We start from the raw sequence: 7,182 nt of genomic DNA on the forward strand, positions 1-7,182 counted from the left end.
GCACAACTCTCTAAGTCACTGATTAATAAAATAAGATATATTTGTATTTTGTATTGCATTAAACTCTTTTATCAAAATATTTATACATTTTGAAATGAGAGGGAAAAAAGAAAAACAAAAAATAACTGTTTTTTAGCCTATTTTACAGCTGTTCTTGGATGCAATTTAGATAACTGACAGGAAGGAAGAGTTATGAGAACTGAGTTTGTTCTGACTCATGGTGACCCTGTAGGACAGAGGGGAACTGCCCCCCAATGGTTCCCAAGGCTGCCATCCATCGTATGGACACAGACTGCCATATCTTTCTCCCATGAATGGCTGATGGCTTCGAACCCTTAACCTTTCAGACAGCAGCAAGAATGTAGCTCCTTTTCCATCAGATCTGAGAACACGAACTTAGACTATGAAACATCAGACGTGCTGGTAGAAGTTACAACAGGACAACTTGGTTCTGGAGTTGGCAGAGCTCTATTGGTGGCCTTGTGATTCACCCTGACTCTCCCTTGGCTTGTTCCAGAAATGGCACAGCCCTGGGTCAGCGGTCTTTACAGTGCCTTTCTAACTGGGTGTTCTAATGGCGGCCAAGGCAGCAGCTTGCTTGGGGACCCAGCTTTGCATCGTGTTAGGAGTTGGTTCCAGAACTTAACAGAGTATCTACTTCTTCAGCTCTCCCACCTCTGCCCCTTAGACCGTCACTCAGTTCTTAAAGTAGCTGGAGGGCATTTTGATACAAGCAGCTAAAAATTTTAACTTATGGATCCTTATCAAATCCTACTCTTGGCCGACCCTTCCACAACTGTCCAAAGAGGAGGGAACTTCACTCAAAGGCTTTACATCAACTCACACAGGAATGGCTCTTCTGAAAAGTTATTTAACTGTGTGGGTTACAGAATGCCAATCTAAGTTGAAGTCTCAGCCTTACCAATTTCCTCCTGTGCACATGAGAACCCTGATTGGATATCTAGTTGGATTCAAACAAAGCTAAGGGTCTTACACTTCTAAGCAACTCTGAGATCCCCTTCTGTGCCCCTGACTGACAGAAATGTGGTCCACAGTGTCCTGTCCCCAGGCATCCTAAACTAGAGGACAGAAGAGTGGCTTTGGGGTTGAGAGACAAACCCACAGGAACATCTGAACTATGTAGAGAATAGGAGGTCCTATTGTCTTGAAGACCTTGTGTGCTTTTAGGTCTATCGGTTTGTCTCTGCTTCTGAATTTCCATATTGAAAATATTAGACTATGTTGTTAGCTTCACTTTTACATAGCAAAACACTCTGCCCAATAAATCCATGTTGGCCAATGCCAATGTAGAAAACAGACAAAAGCTAGCTGCTCTGAGTCTACCTTTACCAAAGTGAAGAACTTCTTCATTGCTTACTGCAACCACTGTTCCTTACTCACCTCCTCAGAAGTCAAGGTTGGTGAACATCTGGTTAAAATATTCTAAGTCTCCTCTTGTTCTCCAGGTGGTGGACTCTGAGATTTCCCTTTGTCTAAAGCACTGTTTTCAGCGAAGTGTGATTCTCAATCATCACCTGCGGGGGTTCTTTAGAGCTACAAGTTCTCAAGGCTCAGCTCTCCCACCTCCCAAACCTCCTCTTCTCACTCACTGTATCAACCTGGTGCTCCACAAGGTGAGTTAATTATTATTTTATCTCTGCCCCTGAGATTTTGACCAGGTTGGCATCCAAAACATTCCTGCTGTTGTTGGATGGAATCCTGTTGATTTTGAATCACAGCGACCCCTTGTGTCAGAAGTGCTCCAGAAGTTTTCATGTGCTGTAATCTCCATGGGAAGACGTCTGGGCTGCTAACTCCAAGGTCAGCAGCTGGGCCCCAGCAGCCACTCTGAGGGAGAAAGAGGAAGCTGTCTGTCCCCATCACGATGACAGTCTCAGAAAGCCTATGGACCAGTTCTACTCTTAGTGAGTTTCTAGGCGTTGGAATCAACTCAACAGCAGTGGGCACTGTGATTGCACTCTTTATGGGAGGAGGCCCTCAGGATTTTCTGCAGTGGAGCCACTGGGTAGGTTGGAACTACAACCTTTCAGTTAGCCATTGTGCCACCAGGTTCTTTCTCCACATTTTATTGTCGTTGTTGTTGTTGTAAGGTGCTGTTCAGTCAGTTCTGACTCATAACAACCCTGACTAGGGTTTCCCAGGTTTTCAATTTTTGCAGGACAGAAAGCCTCATCTTTCTTCTGTAGAGCGGCTGGTGGCCTCAAACCATTGACCTTGTGGTTAGCAGTCCAGTACTTATTCTACAGCACCACAACAGAATTCCCTCCCCCATATTGTTAAGTGCCATCAAGTCGGTTCTGACTCATAGCAGCCCAGGTTTCTGAGGAGTAACTGGTGGGTTTGAACAGCTGACCTTAGAGTTAGCAGTCCAGTGCTTCTCAGACTCCTCATCCACAAATCACGTAAGGAAATTCCTTGGAAGCACAAACCAGGAGTGTCACAGTCTCCTGATGGTGCAGTTCAGGTGACCCAGCGGAAGGCAGCTTTTCCAAAGACCAGTGGGGGTCTCCACCTTCCAAACAGGAGGGGCTGGTTTTGAAATTGAGCAATGTCAGGCATCTTCAGAGTGTCCCATGAGGTGGTCACTTTCTCTATTGGAGAAGGTGGCCGGGGAGAGAGCAAGAACTGTCAGGCCACGGATGCAAACACCACCCCCAATGCCCTGGGGGCCCAGGCTCACAGAGCAGCTCTGGGCCGGGCCTGACCTTTCCTGCAAGTGAGCCTGTTGTGGTTCTGGGAAATGTCATAAATCTCAAAGAACAGGGTTGTACTCACGAGAGGGCCCAGGTGTGTGGGGCCCTCAAGGACGTGGAAATATGCAAGGCCAGCGCTGCCTGTGCCAAACGGGTCACAGCGCTGTTCTGTGCTTGGTTTTCCCAGGCTCTGGCTAGAGCCGCTCACAATTCCTGGCTTTGTCTGTCTCCAGGCCCCGCCTTCTTGGAATACGGGCTTTCTTGCAGGTTGGATCTCTCTCTCTCCTTTTCTCACACACACCAACACACATGCTCACATGCAGAGCACTCTTGACCAGAGGAACACCTGTCACCTCCATGAGGATGTTTTGGACTCCGTGCTAGGGAACCCAGGCATCCTGGATGCAGTGGGTACAGAGTGGAGCCTGTACAATGTCCAGTGCCCAAGTCTAGAGAGCCTTCTATAATCCAGCCACTGGTGCCCCAGCTCAGGAATCAGAATGAGGTTTTTACATTTGTCCCCATGAAGGTCCAAACCAAAATCCCACTACCACTAGGTGGATCCTGACTCACAGAACCATGTATGACAGAGGAGAACTTCTCCATAGGCTTTCTGAGACTCAATTTTTACAGGAGCAAACAGCTCATCTTTCTCCCTTGGAAAGGCTGGTGGGTCTGAACCATTGACCTTGTAGTTGTGGTTGGTGGTTATGTGACGTGGAGTCAGTTCCAACTCATAGCGACCCTGTACAGGGTTTCCAAGGCTGTAAATCTTTACAGGAGCACAGAGCCTCATCTTTCTCCCATGGAACAGGCGGTAGTTTTGAACTGCTGACCCTGAGGTTAGCAGCCCGATTCGTAACCATTACTCTACCAGAGCAGTAAATAGCCCAAAGTTAACCCACCACTACATCACGTGACTATTCCCAAAAGAATTACCTATGGTTTACATAGATACCCTTTATAGGGTTTTCAAGACTATAAATTTAAACAAGAGCAAACAACCTCATCTCTCTCCCCCAGAACAGCTGGTAGGTTTGAGGCATCAACCAAGAGGTTAGTACTCCAATAAAGTTCATCCTTCAGAGCACGAGGCTCCTTCCCCAGGAGTTTGTTGTTGTTAAGTGCTATCGAGTCGGTTCCAACTCATAGCGACCCTGTATAGAGTTTCCAAGGAGCAGCTGGTGAGTTTTAACCGCCAACCTTGAGGTAAGGTTGTTGTTGTTAAATGTCGTCGAGTCAGTTCCAATTCATGGCAACCCTATATAGGGTTTCCAAGGAGCGAATGATGAGCTTGAACTGCTGACCTTGCGCTTCAAACCAACCTTGCAGTCCAGCGCATGAACTCACAATGCCATGGAATATCAATAGTTTACTGAAGGTCCAAACAATTTTAGACTTATCTGTCTGTCTTTATAAGTTTGCACCTCTGGAGTCCCTCACTCCAAGCAGAAACCATCTAGAGGGTATGAAGATGAAGTGGTCAGGGGGAGTCCCAGAGGCCTCCAATATGGCAGCCCCTACACCCCCAAACCCCTGCCCAAACACAGGATGGTCACATCACTGAGAAATCCTCAAACTCTGGAACTTGACCAACTCCCTGTCCATCCCCAGCAGTTTTAAAAGGTGTCTATCTTACAATCCTTACCCCTGGACCCCTCAGGGAACCACTGCAGTGATGGCTCACCGGTGTCATGCTCTTTCCATGTCTGAATTTTTCAGGTGCTTCTTAAAAGAATTACCTTAAATATAGTGAAAGAATTCCAGTATTCAATTTGCAAATAATGCTGCCTTGCAAGATACCACGCTAGACTGTTGTTGCTCAAGTGTCTTCGAGTCACTGAATAAGGTTTCTGAGGAGCTAACCTCAAAATCAAACACAAAGTTTGATTTTGAGGCTAGCCGTCCAGCACTTATCCTACAGCACTATACCATGCTAGACTAAAAAGCCGAAATCATAAGACACAGCTCCTCCCACAAATGGGTCAGAGTCTTTGCTGTGAGGACCTACACCAACTGAGTGGGATGGAACAAGATGACAGAGTTGGCTGGAGTGTCCTGACACCTCAAGGACTGGGAAGTCAGGTAGACCAGATGGATGAATCCAAGACGTAATCAATTTAATGAATAGGATCTGTTGGAAAGAAGTTTTGACATGAACAAGATATTTCAGCCCTTCATCATCCCATGCTGCTTCCAGTAGTAACTCCAGCAATTCCAGGGCCTTCAAAGAGCAGACCAGTCAAGTAGACATCTACTGATTCTTCCACATAGCATTTTACCCTAAGGGCTCCATTCCACTTCTTTGTGTGCTTCAAACTCATCATGTAAAATTTTAAGTCAAGGAATGGTCAGCTCTAAGTTACATTTAGTCCGCAGAGCTCCCAGTGCATTCCCAGACATAGCTTACAGCCATGTGTGTTATGAATGAAGGAGTAATGACCCAAATGAATGAATGAGTAAATGATCACGGTGCAGTACTCCTTCCCACCATTCAGTGTTTGCTTTCATTCATCCTGTGGTTTATAAACAGAGCATTGGCTTGGGATTCAGACAACTTGAGTTTGAGCCTAGCTTTTGTTAATTAATCCCTTGTGTGGTGCTGTGGGATAAAGCACTGGACTGCAAGGTCAGTTTGAACCACAAGGTCAGTGGTTCAAACTCACCAGCTGCTCCTTGGAAACCTTATGCAGGGTCTCTATGAGTCAGAACCAATTTGATGGCACTTAACAACAACCACAATGAGTTGGAGAGAGGCTCGCAGAGGTTCCAAGGCCTCCATTTCCTTATCTGCAAAATGGGATAACATAACACATTGAGTGAGGTATGAGAAGTCACCATGCACACTGAGCAACACAAAGAATTAACTTCTTAAATTCAATTCCTAGTATTTGGCACATCTGATGCTAGGGCCGTGTGTCTTTCCTGCTTGGCACTGCTCCTGGGAGAAACTTTCTGATCCATCCATGTATCTATATATCAATTTCTCTATATAACCAATCCATTCATGTAGAAGCTATGTGTGTCTGCCAAGAGAGTTTAACTGCCGACTGCTTACATTCTAAATTGGACCTACCGACCCAAGATCAAGTTCCGTTTCCTTGATGTCATAATGCTTAGTACCGTGGGGACCGAAATCCCACAAGTAGGTGCCTTTGAAAATAAGACATTCGTTTTCTCACTGTTCCCATGGCTAGAAGTCTAAGTTTAGAGCATGGCTTTAGGAAGAAGTCCTTTGTCCGTCTGTTTCAACTTCTAGAAGCTGCCAGCAATCCTTGACATTCCTGGGCTTGTAGATTTGTTAGCCTATCTTTCTTCGTGGGACGTTTTCCATTAGTTAGTGTCTCGATACCTATTCTGATCTTTTAATAACTCAGACGTGATTAGGGTTAGGACCCACTCTACTCCAATATGGCCTTATTAACATAACAAAACAACTTACTTCTGAGTAGGGTCATATTTACAGGTACCAAGCCAAAAATCAAACCCATTGCTGAACTCTCCAACCTCTCATGATTCTAACTCATAGCGACCGTATACGACCGAGTAGAACTGCCGCATGGGGTTTCCAAGGCTGTAAACCTTGATGGAATAGACCGCCCTACCTATCTCCCTCGGTGGAGCTGGTGAGTTGGAAGCACCAACCTTTTGCTTAGCAGCCAAGTGCTTGCCCACTTTCTCACCAGGGCTCCTTTTATGCATATCTTGGAAACCCTATACAGAGTCGCTATGGGTCAGACTCGACTCAACAGCACTTAGCAACAACAACAAATTGGGAAGTTATTGGGGAGACATGTTATCAGGAGGGGCTAGTCCCTAGAAAAGGACATCCATCATGCTTGGTAAAGTGGAGGGGCTGTGAAAAAGAGGAAGACCACCCTCCCCCCAATAAGAAGGACTAACACAGTGACAGCAATAGCAGGTTTATATAACAATTGGGAGGATGGCGCAGGATCGGGCGGTGTTTCATTCTGTTGTGCAGAGGGTCACTGAGCAGCAATCAAGTCGACAGCACCTAACAATATTGGGGAGACACAATTCAATCTCTAAGCCTCAATGCCTTCACCTGGTCACATCTGACTGGATCCTGTAAAAATACACTGAAGTTCCAGACATACAGCATTTATCAAAGTTCCTGCCTCAAACCAAGTTAGCTCATACGAGGATTAGCTTCCTCTCCTCTCACTTGTTCTCTGGAAACCTAAGTCTCCACAGAAGACAGGACTTCAAAGCTCGGAACCACAGAGATTTTTGGCGTTTCTCCTTAGAACGTGACATTGAACTAAGTCTCCCCAAGCAGCTGAAAGCAAACATGCCTTTGTCATTTCAGCAAGACAGGAGTCCTCACTCACGGCTTCCATGTCTCACTTTGGCTCTGCAGCTTCCTCTGTGGTCACTGAAATGGAAAGGCAGGATCTCTTCCCTATGGGCTTTTGTTTTCCATCGGTTCAGAATCTCAGAGCCCAGA

The 7,182-nt window shown here is 46.0% G+C and overlaps 1 pseudogene; it reads left to right on the forward strand.

Moving 5' to 3' along the window:
• The first annotated feature begins 3,031 nt into the window (after nucleotides 1-3,031).
• The window catches only part of LOC102829032, a 26,771-nt pseudogene continuing 22,620 nt past the window's right edge, over nucleotides 3,032-7,182 (forward strand).

This window comes from Chrysochloris asiatica, unplaced genomic scaffold (genome assembly GCF_000296735.1).
Source record: "Chrysochloris asiatica unplaced genomic scaffold, ChrAsi1.0 scaffold00041, whole genome shotgun sequence".
Lineage (NCBI taxonomy): Eukaryota > Metazoa > Chordata > Mammalia > Afrosoricida > Chrysochloridae > Chrysochloris > Chrysochloris asiatica.